This window comes from Opisthocomus hoazin, chromosome 16 (assembly GCF_030867145.1).
Source record: "Opisthocomus hoazin isolate bOpiHoa1 chromosome 16, bOpiHoa1.hap1, whole genome shotgun sequence".
Lineage (NCBI taxonomy): Eukaryota > Metazoa > Chordata > Aves > Opisthocomiformes > Opisthocomidae > Opisthocomus > Opisthocomus hoazin.
The window spans coordinates 12919468-12937572 of NC_134429.1; the positions used below are offsets into that span (position 1 = coordinate 12919468).

The 18105-nt window shown below is 43.9% G+C and overlaps 1 protein-coding gene across 1 annotated transcript in view; it reads right to left on the reverse strand.

Annotated features, from left to right (window-relative positions):
• CASZ1 (castor zinc finger 1) overlaps positions 1-17613 on the reverse strand; it is a 238920-nt gene extending 221307 nt beyond the window's left edge. The window contains exon 1 of the mRNA XM_075437527.1: positions 17527-17613. The gene's annotated coding sequence lies outside the window, so the exon portion shown is untranslated. The remainder of the gene's footprint in view (positions 1-17526) is intronic.
• Between the last annotated feature and the right edge of the window lie 492 nt (positions 17614-18105).

Genomic DNA, 18105 nt, shown 5'->3' on the forward strand with positions numbered 1-18105 from the left:
CCATGCAGAACCTTTCCTTTCTGTGGTTTAACTCCGATCTGCATCATCCTCTGGGAAAATGCAGTGAAAACAATACAATTACTTTATATTTTACCTATTGCCACAAGGCCCAAAATTCAGTGCTTTGTGAATTTTGGTGGCATTTAGTAAAAATTCCATGTCAGCTAGTAAAAAATAGCCAAAAGAAAAAGGGGGGCAAATAGGGTAATACAGGGCAAAAGAAATCTAGGAAAGAAATTTAGTGTATGACCACAGTTCTTGGAACTGCAACAAGGAGGAGAAACATTGGGGTTGATGTCCTGCAAAGATCCTCTCTCAGGTGGGAGCAGGCCTAGGCAGTACTATGCTAGCTTTCACCATCTCATGTACCTTTTCAAGGTCTGAAGACTGGTAAAAGGCACTCAGGAGTCCGAGAGCTATACAGCTGCCTCTCTACCTGCAGTCATTGGTATCTGGGAAAAATCATACTTGAATTTGAAAGTCACGAAATGCTACTTGGCCAAGGCAAAGCTTCTTTCTCATGCTATTGTACTTGCCATAGGGGACATATCAGCATTTATTGCATGTCTCCATGCAAAACGGGAAGGTTGCAAGCCAGAGAGAACACAGGGCAGGATCAGCTGCTGAACTGCTTGTTTCTGCTGCCTTCTGCGAGAAGAGAGGAAAGGCCTTTGCAGGGTCAGACAGCAACTGCAAAACTCAGGATGAAAACCCACAGCCTAGTTCCACCTGCCTCCATACACACCCAGAAACCTCAGCTGCTGGCTCCCTGCAGCTGCTGCTGAGGCTATGAGGAGTCACAGAGTAAAAATCTACTTCTGGAGCACTCACAGCACAGGCTGGGTCGGGGTTGGGGTGGCAGCCACTGCACTGAGAGCCACTGAAGTGGTCCTGCTCTGACACACAGGGGCTCGAAGGCCCAGGTTTCAAACTGCGCTTGCAGTCCTGGAGAGCTGAGATGACAGTGCTCCAGCACCAGTGCTCTTTCTAGCGGTCACAATGCAGTGTTCTCTCCAGTTCACAACCGAAACTAGCCATGCCATCCAAAACCTGGCAAAGACTTTTCTCACTCCTGCTTTTTGTGACAACAGTGCAACTGCCCTTACAGAACAGACTTACCTGCTCCTCGGTGGGTTTGGCAAAGGGAGTGATCATACTTTTTGTATTCTTTTTTTCCACTGCCTCAGAAGCAGTTAGGAAAATCAGGAGGTTGGAAGGAAAGAGAAGACAGACTGCAAGGCCAGTCTATTGGTACCAGAGTTTCTGCTGCCAGTCTAAAAGGTCTTACCTTATCATAAACTTTGACCAAAGAGAACTGAGCTGCTGTGAAAATGAGAAGCAATGTCAACTGTCACATGAAATATGTCAATGAGAAGAGTTGCCTGGACTCTGAGAAGCTCTTTCATTCAGAAAGCAATTACTTGCCAGTGAAAATGTTCCTACTGGCCCAGACATCAAGAGAAATGTCTTCACCGACTTTCAGAGAAAGCAAGAACGCTCCATGGCCTGGATGACTGCTAGAAATACCTGTGTCATGGTTAACTGCTACAAAGGTTGTTTCAACTTGTAAAACAATGGGAAGATCTCTCTCAGTAGGTCTGGCTGACTAGCAGAGAGCCCCTTTTGGCTGGAGAGTCAGCTGGAAAGGCCTGTGCCTCGCTCAGTCTCGGAGTATTTTCAGTTTTAGAACAGAAATGATGTTGAGACCTTCACAGTTTGCTCCAGAGGTGTGACAAAAGGTCTCCAGAAATCTTGTGAATGGCCAGTTGTGTCACTGAGCACTGCTTGCCTCTGCTGGCATCACGGATGTGATAAAAATCTTGCAGTGGAATGGCAGTGAAGCAGAAATTTAAAAAAAAAAAAACACCACCACTCTAGTGCCTGACATTCTTTTTAGGATGCCAATAAAAGATAATGTTACCTGTAAAATGTGCAAGCTGCTTCTAGCACTGCACCTCCCTCCTCTCCTACGCCCTTTCTTCTGAATTTGTACTACCTTGCAGTGAACAGAAACTCAGGAGAAAAAAGCACCAGAGCAAGAATGTCACAGACAGACCCTCAAGACTAAATCAACAGTTATAGGAAACAGTGAGAGGTGCTGAGAATCGGACAGATTTGCCTCCTGCACCATTTACAGCCTTGGTGGTTCCAGGGAAGCTTTTGGACTCTCGGACTGAGATTTGGATCAAGCTTTATCTCGGTGGATTTTCTAACATCCTTGTCAAATATGGGACAGGTATGAGAAAAGATGGGGGAGATCAGGCTGAGAGAAAGAAAATACAGTCACCATAGTAGGGCAGATCCAGTGTGTTAAATTCAGCTCTGACAATGCTCCAGTGGGTTGTGTTTTCCTAGTATAAGCCATTTCAGCTGCTTCACACTCGTGCATAGTGAGAAGTAGAAGGACAGATACTTTGATTTGGAACAGTTTTCCTGTTGCCAGAGACATAAACTATTCAGTGAGGTGCTCAGAAAGTTTGGGTGCACCTCTTTTTGGTTCAGCTTTCCTGTGCATTTGGGATGCTCCTGCTATTGGGATCTCCGTATGTAATATAGATTAAATATGACTTTGTGCTGATGCAGTGAATTTCATCAGAGGATCTCACAGCGTTTGCAAATTAATTAAACTCGCATGGCACCCTACTGCTAGTATCACCATCTTATTTAGATGGCAATGGAGGCCTCGAGAAAGAGCTGCCTTATTCTGGACCACCCAGAATGTCTGCAGAAAAGCTGGAAAAAACTCTGCAGGCCTGATGCTAAGTCCCTTCTTCCACTGATTCGACCAGTTCCCTCCCTGTCCATTATCACACAGGCTAAGGATCCCTGTTGCAGCCTAATATAACATGGAATAGTTCAGCAGAGGAGATTTTTGTGGGAGGATATAGAATTGCTTTTGGGTAGCAAAGTATGATAATTAGGAGGGGTCCAGTGGGGGAAAAACAGAGGTTTATTCCTTGGTCTGAATTGAATTGTATGGATAATGTCTACAAGACTTTTCTAACTGTGGCAGAGGACACCTTGGACTTGGTTTTGCTGCTTTCATCTGCCTTGCAGCACCTCCAGCGAACAGGATTTATCTGAAAGAGGCATTTTCCCTATGGGAAGCTGCTGTGGTGCCTTTAAGATTTGGAGTGATGCCCTCTGAAAAGGAAGCAAGAATATTTCAGAGGGACTCTCTCCTTCAGGAAAAAAGCCCAAACTGTGTCTTTCCAAGACGGGGTCAACTCCTCAGCCCTTTATCTGGAAGCACTTACTACACAATTAATGGAAGGAACTCTCATCAAATGAGGGACAAATCATAAAATTAGGGAGATGGAAATTAGGCATGGACAAATGATCCAGGTGCAGGGGAGATTTATGGGGGAGGTTGTATTATAGCTAATGATTTCTGCTAATGATCCTCCAAAGTATGAAGTGGCACAGAGCCCACTCTCAATGGGACGAGAGAAAATCCTGCGTGTGGAGTGAAGGGCATTCCTCTCCGGAGAGGAAGCCGGACCCACAGCACAGCAGTAGCATCAGATCACTCTCTCCATCCCCTAATCCAGAGATGGTAGTTGTGGAACTCACCAGCCAGAGGGCTGTGAGAACAGTGGGGGCCTCTCTGCCATAATGAAAGTCACCCAAAAAGCAGCACCTTTTCCTGTGCCTCTCTCTGCTACTTCCGTGAACATCCTATCCCAACTCTCTATACCATCTTCTTTTTTCTGAAAGTAACTCCTGACACAGCACTCAACCAGATGGAAGTTCCCTGCCACCACCACCAAACCGAGCTGGAAACTCACTGCTAAAAATGGGGAGGGGGGGCCTGGTCCTTCCCAACTCTCCTCTTCCCTGCAACCTACCTATCCCAGTCACATAAAGGACAGGAGCAAAACAAGGTGGCTCAAGATAAGCTGTGGTGTTCACCAGAAAGGGTCTGCCTCAAGCGGTAAGCCATTTCATTAACTCTTTCATTTTCTGTTTGGGGATCTCTCCTACTGACAGTTATTTCACCTTCACCCTACAGAGTAGCGGAGCTCCACGATAACCATGAAAGCCGCTGCTTTCACTCTAGCAGAGATAGATGAGCTGTGGGCTCTTCACCAGGACTTACAGCTGGCACAGAGTAGATCTTTGCTTCCCGGCATTACATCCCTTCTTATTCCATTTCTCATCTGGAAGAGGCTGAGCTTCAGCCTGCAGCAGCTACAAGCTATCCACACAACCAGAGCTCCTTGGGGCATCTGTACCAGTGTGGGCTTGCCTCAACCAGCATTTCTCTGTTGTTCCTTGTACCAAGCCTTCACTGATGCCCTCTACTATGTCAGCCTCTAACTCCTGGCAAAATCTGGGTCCTTTGCCATCTTCTGTAAGGAGGAGTGTGGGCCCAAGAAATGAGGCTCTGGAAACCTGGGGTCTATGCTTGGCTCTGCCCCTAGGCACAACATCCCACCTCTTAGTGCCTCTGTGAAAATAATAATCGCTGTGAAACGAAAATAATGATCCTGACCTGCTTCACACAAAGCTTTGAGATCTAGGGACAACAACAATGAGGCGTTCTTACTAACTAATCCAAGTGGAGGATGTTATTAATGATTTGTAACAATCAGACTCTCAGCAAGAAATTCAGCAACTATTTTCAGCCACAAAGGCAGCATTATTCCAAAACTTAATGGAAACTATAGGATCTCAGGTTTTGGAGGAAAATGTAGGATGGGAGTGTTGTAAGAGGGTTGGGGTTCGTCTCCTATTGTCAGGGAAAGGGAAAAAAACCAGACAATTAAAGCTGTGCTGCCCTGCAATCCCCTGGGAGCCCCATCCTGCCAGCTCCAGTGATTGGTAGTTCGGACTATTGCTTCACTGTTCTTGGAGTAATAAAAATTCCCGGTGAGTTTCATTTGGAGCTCTGATCACGAATGGCACAATGATTCACAGAAATATGGGCAGGATTGGATGCCAAAACAGTACCAAGTAAAATCTGCTGAGCTGGTGGGTTCATGCATTGTCGGTTGTGTCGCTGTCCCCATCGTCCCCCGCCCCCAAAGGAATTGGACGTATCTGCTGCAGCGAGGAGATGAAAAAATGAGGGAACAGGGGAAAAATGTAAGAGGAAAGAACAAGATTTGAGACTACAAAAGACAGAGGACATGGAAGTAAAAGGAGTAGAGAGCTACCCTGAACACTGCAGGAGGAAATTGCAGTGGCTTAAATCAGTAGGTCCGTAGACATGTGGGTCATTGCTGGATGTTAGCAATTGGTATTGCGAAGTGATACACTTAGAGAAGACATAAAGGAGATATTCTGGGTCTTAAGGAATATAGCCACCCAGGAGGGCTAGAGACAGGAGAAGACAGTTAATCCTATTTGTCCAATGCCTCAAGGAGTCCCTCCAATCTCTACCAGCACAGGAGACTCCTCTTCAGGGCTTGTTTCTGTTTATGCTCTGTTGGATGTATCCTGAACTTACCCCATATAACAAGACATATCTCCTTCCCTCAGCATTGTCATTAATTACAGCCAGGGTCCTAGTCTAGTCTGTAATTTGGTACACAGAGTTTGCTTCAAAAGCTCTTTTGTACCCACAGCCTTTGAAGGAACAGAGTTTTTATAAAGACCAAAGAGAGCTTCAGGTCTTCTCCTCCTCCTGCTGGGAAGAGTTTCGATCAACACTGACTGCAGTCATGAGCCATACACCTCAGAGAAGTGTCTCAAAGAAAGGAAAAGATTGCAGGATTAATGAACAAAGCAATAAAGGTGGTTAGAAATGAAGAATGTGGAAAAGAAAATGTTCCATAGTATTACCTTTGTATCTTGTTTTCTCTCTCCTGTGTATCTTTGCCCTCTCCTTAAGCCTGCCAGGATGAGGACTTTCTTAGTTTGGGGGTTGGTTGTTTTTTTTTCCCAAAAGGAATTTTTGTTTCCTACCTCTTTTCTTTTTTCCTTTCTCCCTGTTAAGGAACTGAGGTTGAGCAGTTCTCCTTTAGCTAAGATGACATTCATCACACTCCTCTTCCCAGACCTGCTCTCACCCAGTGCAACACAACCCCACATCAAGTGAAGTTCTCTATAGCTGTGGCAGGGAAACAAGCCTTCATGAGACCCTGCACAATATTTGTGATTGCCAGGATATTTAAGATTTAACACTGATGGGCAGCAGTACAAAACATTTCAGATGGACAAACAGATAATGTTTTGTGCTTAAACAGACAATCTAATGAATAGACAAAGATGTTGCAAACCTCCCTTTCTTTTTATCAACCTGGACTGGGATTGGTTTCGTGCTCTGATTCAGCAGAATGAGCAGTACAATCTGAACAAGATTGACCTGATGGGGAAAAGGGTCAGGGTGAAAAAGGTCAGCTAAAGTCTATAAATTGAAATCTACAGTCTAAGTACATTCTCTCCAATTCTCTCTCTCTCAAAAAGAAAGGAAAAAAAAAAAAAAACAAACCCAAAGCTAAATAACTTATATTTATTGTTATCACACAGCACATCCAGGAAAGTATTTTATACACTGCCAAATTTTCCTTCTAGGTGCCTACACCTTTGCCAGCCTGTGCAGTGCTCAGCTCTCCCATGTTTTCCCATCATGGAAATGGATGCTCAGCTGATGTTGCTCTGCAGGGCTGACATGCAGCAGGTACTGGCTCCGGTAACACAGGAAGGCATGCTTTTCCCCATTCACCCCAAATCACTTCCAGAGCAACATTTCAGCATGTTATGAAGGTCACAAAGAGGCATTGCTTGGATAAGCTCTGACTAGCAGAGATTCTTAGTGTCATTAGGTTCTCACCAAAATAGGAATTTTAATTTGTTGCATCCCAGTCAGAGTTAGGACTGACTGCCTTGCTCAGTCTGCCCTGCTTTTTTCTAAATTCCAGCCAGTGTATCTACTGGGTACCCTGTTTCTAATAGAACTGTAAATTCTGAAGCCAAAAGGTATCAATGAGATCATCTAACCAACTGAGATTAGCTGTGCAGCGACCACCATGCTGTGTCCAGAGTACTAGTTCACAGTTCAGTGAGATCTAGTCCTAAATTCCTTTTGTTGCTGACCCATCCTCTCTTGGGCCAGCTCCTTTAACACCTTTAAGGAAAGTTCGTATTTCAGTCATCACTTGATTTTGCCTTAGGGTAGAGGATGGACTACATATTTGCCTCCCTCCCAGGAGACTTCTCTGTCCATTTCTATGATTATCACGCTGGAAAGGATCCCTTTAGGTCAATCTCATAACCACCTTGAGTTTCTTTCAGAGAAAAATAGTGTACACATTAGCCCGCTCATTATGCATTTTCCTGCTGCATCTCCATGTTTTATTCCCTCAAGGGTATTACAAGTTTTGACCACAGGAGCCTACTCCTGCAGCCCTTACCCACGCAGAGAGACCCTCTGAAATAAACAGCAGCACAGCAGCCTCAGTCTGCTGAATGCTGAGACCTCCCAGCCGTAGGTTACAGGACTATATATATTGTGCAATTTGTATGTCCATAGTGGTATTGATCACAGCATTTCTAATGTTTCTCCATATACGAAGAGCAAACGGATGCTGTCAGTCGGAATAACATTCATGAACAAACTAACTATACGCAAAATCTCCATGAGACAGCTCTGTGTGTGAGCATGTATCTCTCTTTTTCTTCCTCTTTCCTCTGGCATGCTGCAATGAAATTAACACAAAATAGTCCTTAAGAGCTAACAAAGTGCAAATAATGCTTAGCTCTCATGTAATGCTTTTCATTTGCGAATCTCCTGGCAAACTTCATTACCCATATTGCACAGGCAGGGTAGCTGGGGCACAGAGGGACAAGGCGGTATGCCCAAGGCTGCAGAAGGAGTGAGTGGCAGAGCTGGAAGGAGCCCCGCACGGCCCTCTGCTCCCAGCTGAGTGCCTCAGAGCCCACCAGTCGTACAGCTACACACGCGGCAGGCAGACAAACACGCAGGTAAGACCTGCTGTCGGAACAGACGAAAGGCCCTTTTCTTTGCAGGCCTGCTCTTTAACTTCTTTGTCCTCTTGTCAGATTTTATTCCTGAGCCCAGATGGACCTGATTATTGTGATTACTCACACATCACCGTAAGGTGAAATATACAGCTTCACCCCACTGACTAAGAAAAATAAATAGGACTTTCTCCCCACCACCCACACCCACTCCCACACTTCCCTCCGAACTTGAAATAAAAAACCTGCAAAAAGATTCCCGATGGCTTTGTCAGGGAGGGGGGATGGTGAGGATTGGTACAGTATATAACATCTCAGCTCTCCCGGATCAGTCACGCTTCCTAATTCAATAAGGTGAGAAGGAGCATAATTTGATCATATTTGTTTTGCATCACTGCAAAAACAGAAAATGAGGGGCTGCAGAGCCGCACCAATTTACTTCATCCGACCTTGATTAAAAGAAAATTAATTGCCGCATCTCTCAGGATATCTCAGGCAGCAGCCAATGGCTCTCCAGAATGGCACACAAAAAAAAAAAAAAAAAAGAAAGAAAAAAAGAAGGAAAAAACCAGGGAGTGAGGCACAGAGAATCTTTGCCCTTTCATCTCGTAGCACGACTGTCTTATTGGAAGTGTTGTCAGGCTGAGGGAAAAAACCAAGCGCTCAGGAAATCACAGGGAAGACAACACAGGTTTGCCAGGGTTTTCAGCCTAAATTCCCCTTCTGTGTTTACCACCGCATTCCCAACTGTTGGGGGTTGTACCAGTCTCACAAGCTCTGTCTTGCGAGGCCGCAGGAGCATCTCAAGGCAAGACTTGGCTTAGGGCAGCTCGTAACAGGACACAGAGGCTTTTCTTGCTGTACTTCCCCATTCACTCAGAGCCAGGTCTATGCTAGAAATTATTTATGGTAATGTCAATTAGGGCCATGATTTTTTAACTGTATTTCTACACTGCGAAAAGCTGTAGTGTAGCTGCAGTGATACAGGAACCAAAGTGCTTTTACCAAGATAGCTGATTTCCCTCAAGAAACTAATTTAAGCCATGCCAAGCCAACAAAAGCACTCTTTGGCTGACCCAAGCTCTGTCTCACTAGTAGGATGCACTGACAGCAACACCGGCCAACATGTTCTAGTGTCAATTAGGAAAGACAGTAAGATGGTGTAATCAGCCTGGGATAGTCTTAAAGAAAGAAAGGGAATATATCTCAAGTATTATTCCAGTACCCTTTCAAGAGGTATTCAAAAGGGCTAGCTTTTTCCCAGTGAACTTTAGCCTTAACCTTTCAAAGCCAAGGAAGAAAACAGGCTGCCCCAGTGGGCGAATCACAGTGTCTAGGCTGGCTTCTACTCTGAAAGGCCGTCTAGGCAAGTGTACCTCTCTGTGTTTGCCCAAGGAACAGCAAGATTAGCCTCAGTAGGCTGAACATAGCCCCTGTGACAGTCCTCATAGAGACTCTACCTAGAGGGAAGAGCCTTTCAAAGACTCACATGCATTGTAAAATCAGCGACTCCCCAGACAGTAGCTCCTACAATACTTACACTTTTGAAAGTGAGGTACGAAGGAAAAAACCTGTGTTCCAAACAACATACAGAGGTCTTTTTCTTGTTTGGTCCTTTGGATTCAGCCGAGTCACTATTTAGCGGAGAGGGGTCGGACATTAGTTCCTATTAGCTGGCTATGCTCCATGCTGTAGGTGCTATTGTTCTTTTTGGCAATTTCAGTAGAGGCCACTGACTAAATAAACAGCTTGACCTTGCTTCTATTGCCTGGATGCAAATGGATGAGAATCGGCAGCTGGTGGCTGCCCATGACCTTGCCCATCCTGTTCACTGGGGAGCTGCTGCTCCCCATTCTCGAGCTACCTGGAGACCTCCCAAGCTCTCAGCCTGGGAACTTTCACCAGCGCTAAACTCTCACACAAAATTTCTGATGGGAAAAAAAGATGACGACTCTGGCTGATCCAGTGCAATTATCAGATCAGAAGCGCCTGCTGCAATCCCACTCAAATCTGTATTAAAAATTCATTTCAAGTGTTCTTTTTTTTTTTCTTTAGCTGCAAGTAGAAGAATTTACCCAGCTGTTTTATTAGGAAATTAAAGGGCACATTTTTCTAAGCAATGCACTGGAATTTAGATGGACCATAACCATGACCAGTGTTAATGTGAGAAAGTATATATCTGTCCTCAATACCCAACCATCCATCCATCCCACTGCACACATTGCTGTATTAGCTATAACCCTAGCAATGCTAAATCTTAGATTCTTGATATCATAGGAATAGAAGATTAGAAGGGAGCTCTAGAGGTCACTTAGTCTGGCCACTTACTTCTGTGCAGGGCCAACTATAGCTACATCATTCTTGTTTGCCTAGACTGTTCTTAAAATCTTCCTTTGATGGAGATTGTACAACCTACCTAGACAATCTATTCCAGTGTTTAACTATCCTTATCGTAAGAAAGTTTTTCCTAATGGCTAACCTAAATCTTTCTTGCTGCAATTTAAGCCCATTATTTCTTGCAATTTAATTCTTACTTCCTGGGCCTCATCCTTTACATAAGAACATTTCTGCAAAAGTCTCAAAGTTTTCATAACTGAACATTTCCAAATTCCATTCTGATAAATGTCAATCTGTTGCATGCAGAAACAAGAGAGACATCCACTCCCTTCCAAGGTAAAAAGGAAACCAAACAGATCATTCCACAGACAGAAAAGTTCTGTGCCAGAGAAGATTCCTGTTTAAGAAAGAAACTGCAATGTTTTAAATTTGTGCTTTTACAAATAGATTGAAGGCAGGGAGTTAGTTCTTTCCATGTTACCCCTGCTAGAAAACTGTAGCTTAATGTATCACACAATCTCTTGTTTTGGAATAGGTGGTAAATGTTAAAAAAAACAAAAAAAGGCACAAATATTTGCTAAAGAGTCCTGATTTAAACACAAATACTTTGGGCAGTCCACAAGCCTGTCCTGGTCCCTGAAATCAAAGGAATGATCCTCACTGCGGTTTGCTCCACGCGCAAAGCAGTCACAGATTTTACCCAGATTCCCAGCTACAGTGCAGAATATGGGTCGTAATTAGGACGGATGGGTACCAAGAGAAAAACTGGAGTCACATCTGATTTTCTCAGTGCTCCAGGATGCATAGATATAAACCTTTGATTTGGGCTGTTACGGAGCTCTACAGTAGCAACCACAAGGCCCAAAGACAAGACGAGGGGCTACGTGGTGCCTACGTCCATACCAACTCCCCCAAGCAGCAGTAAGCCAATGAAAACACCAGTGCCAAAAAAAAGTGCTTTGGACTCCTGCAGTCCCACTTACGTTTCCCAGATTACAGGAAAATTTTATTTCACTTATGAAATGGTGAGAATCTGCTTGTTTAAATTAACTGCTCCTTGAGGTGCTTTTGCCGGGCAGTCTTGTAGAGAAAAAAGCAGTTTTAAGCTCTGATTCTGCAAAATTTGAGGTGGCACTTGGCAATAAGCAATGTTGTGCGAACCCATGAAGTCATAATGAGGCCAAAAAGGCTCTTCCTGCACCAGAACTGAAGCCTGTGTATAAGTATGTGAAGAATCAGAGACCAACAGAGCAGTTTGGGGAAACAAACACACTTTATACATGAAATCAAATTAACACTCTTATGGTCACGCAGACAGTAGAGTCAACCAACCATGAGAGTTACAGTGGAATCAACTTAATTAGCACTCCTGTTTTTAACTGAGCAGCTCATCTCCTCCAGAAAAACCCTGTAGACTTCAATGGAAATGGAGTTCCACGGAAATTTTCCTAAAACCCTCTGGTCAAATGGAAATGGAGGTCCAATTCAGCTTTTGAACCATTCTACAGACTGCTATGTGAAAGAGAGAATTCTGTACTGAGTGCACGCAGTTCATCAGTAGAATATATACAAACACACAGAGTACAGGCAAGCATGTGTAGATACACAGGCAAAGTTTGTAAGCTAAGTATTCACAAGTTACTGTAGATCTCAATATGGGGTCATACAGGAACTTGCACAGGACTTTTGCTCAGTATATATAACTTGCACAAATATTTATGTAAAAAGTATGAAATTTTTATTACAATTTGGGGATGCATATGAAACCTGAGATTACTTTAATAAAATATTTGTGTATCTATAAGTGAGTCTGCAGAATTATTTCAAGTAGTGTAAGCATGGTGGGAACAGGCTATATTTATCACATGTTATTCTATGTGCAACATTTGAGTACACTATTCCAACTATTTGTGTGATACATACCAGGTCTGACTGCTTTTATTCTGAGTGTTACAGAGCTTTGTATATAAAAGATAACAAGCATGCATGTGCATATATGTACTGTGCACATGTAGCAAGAATATTTACAGACTCTGCTGTGTGTGTATGCATGAACGCACATACGTGCATATAAGCATGTGTTTGCAGTGTATGGAGATGCCGTGGGAGACCTAATATCATGGCAACCACATGTGCTCTTATATAGAACATGTGTCCCAGAAAAAATCATCCTGATGTTCTTTCTCTGCTCTCCAAGGTTAACTTAAATAAAACAAAGAAAGCAGTTTCCCTTCTCAATAATTCATGGCCTGCTTTAATAGCCCATCTTAAAAACATACATAATTTCCCCCAATTTTCTGATACGCTAATTACCTAGCTCTAAAGCCAATGGTGTTCTGTATTTGACCTAAGTGATACATTATCTGGAAACCCCTTCTAGCCCAGACACAGAACCATTTGCTTTCATCATCCATCACTTTTGATTTTCTTGGTGTTTGTTACCATCTATCACTTGAGCTTCTAGGTCCTAATCCTGCTTAGACTGGAGTCAACAGTACAATTCCAGTGGGACCAGGACTGGAGGAGCACCCAACTTTCGCTTTCTTCAGCTCTATTCCTTTATTTCTCTTTGCTGTCTCAAGTAGCTGTTAACAACAATATATCGCACCGATGCACTCAGGAGTCACTCAGAGAGATCTCAAAGCACTCTAACAGACTACCCAGACAAGTACTTGCTAGCTCAGTAAATCTCAAATCACTTTCCAAAAGAAGTTCATATTACTAGCCTCATTTTACAGATGATGGAACTGAGGCAACTGGCATAAAATGACCTGACTTCTTCCAATGGGCGAGGGACAGAACTGAGGAAGGCGTGTTATCTCCTAAGCCCCCACTGAGACTCCACCAACTTGGCCATGCTGCCTAGCACTGCCCTTTCTGCCACGCAGCTGTCTCCGTGGTGGAGCACAACTGCTGCCGAACAACCCACAGGAACAGTTAGGCCAGCGCAGCCTGGAACAGGAGATGAAGGAGTATCCTGTTTGTAGTCGAAAGTGCCAGGGAAGTTTAAAGAGGTCTCACACTGAAATTTGCCCACAACTCCCAGACTAAGACTATCAATACTATGAAAAGTGCTACTAGATCTTCCCTGCCAAACAGCGGGAAGGTCTTTGCAAGAGAAGATAACATCCCCACAGCAGTGATCCAGATAACAGCTGAATGAGCAGCACCGTTTCCCTAGCTTATTGTGTGGTGTCTAAATGGGAGCCCTTGAAAATGCCCTCAGTTGTGTGTGCAAAGTATCTGAAAATCTAGCCTTATAAGAACAGAAGTTTTACAGGTTACGGTTAGGGCCTTTGTACACTTGTTGTATCAGAGCAAGGGGTTTAAATAGAAATCATTAATATGGTAAATAAGTGGCAGGTATGTAAGCACGTAGTGTACTCTTTGCAGGTGAGGGACCATAAGGTGGCTACAGCATGAGTGTAGTGCTGTACAGCGTGACTCTTCGTATCGCTAACCGAACTGAGGCAGGGACTGAATGCACGACACTCTGCACAAGAAGTTAAAAAAAAATTTAGATCTGCTGGCAGGCAGCTATAGGTAATCCTTATTCTTTTACAGATTGGCCACAAACAAGGCAGTTCTGTTTTTCCAGCATTTCTGTAACTGGGTGTGTGGCTCTAGAGGAGGAATATGTGCTGTAACTTCAGTGCACACATGTACCTTCCACGCCCAATGGCCAAAAGACATGGGTGCAATGCAATGTGAATCCTCTACTTCCAAAACACAGTCTGTGTGCAATGTGGATTCAATAAGTGTGTGTCGCAGAGTGTAGTAGGTGTGACTCTGTGTGCATGAGTATTATATGTGCTTGTGAGTACAGTAGGTGTGGTGTATATGTACAGTACAGCATGTGTTTGGATTCTGGGAGTAGGGGATGTTTAGTAATTAAATCCCTTTTCATCCTTCTGCACCTGTCTCCTTCTGAAAACTGAGAGAACAGACGTCAACCGGGACAAGGGCTGGATTGAATACAGCCAATTCTGAAATATTTATTAGCTTGTGACACCACTCAATGGAGGAGAAGGAATGCTGGCTAATCCGCCCAGCAAGTGCTCGCTTGGTGGAGGGGCATTTTTCTACAGTGCCTCATTATATTTCAACTACTGTCTACTTTGTCAAAAATGGTATCATTTTAATTTATGTCTATATTTATTTTCAAATGCTTTTGCTAGTTACCAGAGATTTCAGAGCACTGGATTCTGAATCTAGGCTTACCTCCTGGACACTCATGGCTCTCTGGCCATATTACAGAGATGTTTTAGAGCTTCTGTGTTGCGGGTGTATTTTCTTCACATTGCACTCTTCCAACTGCCATTCACACCAGTACAGACCATGCAAAGTACACTAAACAGAGAAGAGACATCTTAAATTTCCTGGTTTTGCATTCATACACCTGCACATCTCTTCATTTGTAATGCAACATGAAGCTCCCCACAGCGCTACAGATTGGACTTGAAACCCAGATGTGAGCAAGCCCTCACACTTACTAGCCCTCAGATTTCACATAAACTGAAGTTACATGATCTTTCTTCATGCTGTTGCAGGACACTGGTCAATGCCTTATGGTACAATAGTCAGCAAATTTGTCTGGATCTGTGACTATGTACTGGCTTTAGCCTCAGGTGTAACTGTGTAAGGTTTAAGTCATGACATGGGAACCCAGATTTTAAGCTTCCTTACATTTGGGAGTTCTTGCACTGGACTCTGCTTCTGAGTCGCCACCTGTGCTGGCGAATGGATGTGAGCTTTCACTAGTTCCTCTGAAAAGGTTTCTGACCCCTGTGGGGCCATTACTGGTAAAATCCCGAAGTGTTGTGGACTGCCTGCGGGGCAGTGCTGGGCCTCCCTGCACTTAGATAACTTCATCTGTTTATTAAAGAATATCTTAACCAGCGAGACTCCTCCCACCAGGGTATGCATTATGCTTGAAACCGTTCAAACTACCACAGGCTGAGTTTGTATATATCCATTTACCTTCCTATACATGTACAGATAATGTATAGCGATGCATTCCTGCATATATATCTGTATACACGTGTATAGACAGGCATCCATGTGTGTACTTCTAGCCATATATCTGCATGCAAGCTTGACATTATCTTTGTTTGCTGTAAGTGGCCACACCCTAATCCCTGAGAAACAATGATAATTTTTGAAGGCAAAACTATACTGGGGGGGATGACAACCAGGGCTTATAGTGTCAGAGGAAGGGTTCAGACAGAGCAAAGATTAAGGTCAGCTCTTGTAGCAGCAAACAGAAATGTTAAGTTTTCTTTTAAATGGGAGCTTATATACACATTAGATGCCTTCTCAAAGACACTATCATTGAATGGAGCTTCTCCCTTCCTGTTAAAGGGTATTCAGTGCCCTTACAGATGACTTCAGTCCAGAGGCTGACTTTAGTTGAAGGGAAGGACTGGACTTTGATTTCCAGTGGAGAGTAAAATCTGCCCACACCAAAAGCCTCTGTGTGCAGAGACTTCCTGGGAAGGAACTTTCTCTTCACCAAAGTAGAAAATATCCAGTGATCCTCATGGAGCTCAGAAGTAACCTTCTCTTTAGAATCTCTTGGGGATTTGACAGATGCCAGTGAGATGCAGATACTGCAGATCCCTGAATAGGGATGGGGGTTAAAAGGTTTTCTTACCAGCACTGCGCAAAAAAAAAGAAAAATTAAAAAAAAAAGCAGGAAGACTGACAACAAATCCCACTGTGTGAGGCTTATTCTGGATGGTTTTGGCATGATGCATCGTTGCAACTATTGTGTTTGAGCAGTAATTAGACGTGGCCCTGGGGGACTGCAAGTGCATTAGAAGGGACGAGGCTCACCATGAGCCAAATGGCTGCTCTTACTGTTCTCCGCAGGGTACTTAGGATGTTCTTAGAACCAAATCCTTCCACAATGTTGCAGAAAAGGGACTGCAGCATGAGACCTGCAGCACCACCAACTCCCTACATCTGATAAAATTCACTCAAATTCAACACTTGCCTACGCTCCACTCACTCACTTACCTGAACTATGTGGACTAGTGCAATTCATAATGATGGAGCAACCTGACACTGTTTCTATGTCACACCACTGTGTTCACACTTTTGCAAACTGTGTGATATATGTAATAACAAATATTCTTTAAAGCAATTTTCAGTGTCAAGAATGGATAGCATGAGGCTTGAAAGCCAGAAGACCTGATGTCCCATTGATGAGATCATTATCATTGTTTCCACACCCACTGCTAACATTCAATCCCTTTTCCAATTGATCACATTGGTTTCCTCATGTCTATTGACCATACTAAACTTCTCGGTTGTTGGAATTATTCTGTGTGTCCCATAACACACCACCACACTAGCTTCAAAACACTGTAGCACACATCGATTGTACTGGGTATTCCCTGTCATACGGATTGTACTGATTCCTTCTCACTGCACTGAGCATATTGGGCCTTCCTGTCTCATTGCTACAGTGGCTTCAGCTGTACTAATTAAATGGGTATTTTCCTGTCTCAGTGGTTATAGCCAGTCTCCTCCACAATGGTACTGAGACCCAGTTATCACTGATTATATGGAACCAAAGTGCCCCCAATGCCCTGGTGTCTTAATGACTTCACAGCATCTTTTCACTGAACACCATACTGCTATTTTATATGAGATATTTTAAGTCTACACCAAGAAGCCCACTTAGACACTTCATTTGGTTTCCTTTCAAACTTATGCATGTAATAAACAGAAAACACCATGCAGTTTCATAGAACAGAGAGAGAGAAATACTAGTTTACATAGGTGAATTCCTCACTTGACCCTACTTCACCATTTCTGCTCAGATTATGTTGCGGTTAAATGGAGGGAAGCAGTGCCGATACGACTCTCATACAAAGATGGAAGCCTCATCTTTGTCTCAATCTCAGCTTTTAAGGTGCTCACTCACAGGAAGAAACTACAATCTCAGATTTCAGTTTCCCCTTTTCAAGACCCTGGTTTCCCTCTACCATTTTGAAGTAAGCAGAAAAGGACAAGTAGACATAATGCATGCAGTATACCAGAAATGAGAACAGTCTCATTTTAAGCAAATCCAGACAAGTATGAGGCTGTCCACTTTGCAGCTCACAACAGGACCTGTTCCTTCCTTCTCAGCGTTGCCAACATGCCATCGGCATACTAGCAGGAACCCCATACTAGCAGAACCCCAAGAAACAGAGAGATTCTGGTCTCCTAGAAATCTTCTGTCTCAGCCAGGCAGACACAGCACCCAGAACCTACCAGAATCAGTTCCGGGGTCAGTGCATGGGACAGCCCGGGAATGTCATGCTGCTACAGGTCATGGTGAGCACTGTTCCACGCTGTGTCTCTCACTCTTGCTTAAAGGGCCACCTAAAAGGGACAGGATTCCCCAGACTGGCCACATGATCCCTTCTTGCAGATGGGTCAGGCCTTCTGTTGAGAGTATCAGGGCCTATAAACCACTTTCCAGAGTGCTTCCCCTTTAAGACAGGACTGTGCAGTCTTTATTTGCTTGTTGAAACTGTTCAGTTTTAGGACAGGGGGGGAGGTCACACCTGTTGTGGAACTTGATAGAAGGCTTATTTATAAACTTTCAGAGCTTGGGATTCTTGCAGAGCTGAATGCGCTGATGTCCGGAGGGGAAGGTCACCGAAATGCTTGTTTATAAAAGCAGCAGCAACTGGAAAAACCATAAAAGTCTGAAATGATGAAATTAACAAGCTATTTGATCAGGCACACGGGCTATGTGCTCTGTGGTCAGCCAGCAAAACTTCGCACGTAAGAGTCTACCCTGCTGGCTGCTACCCTGAAATTCTCCTTCAGAGGCGAATGCACTGC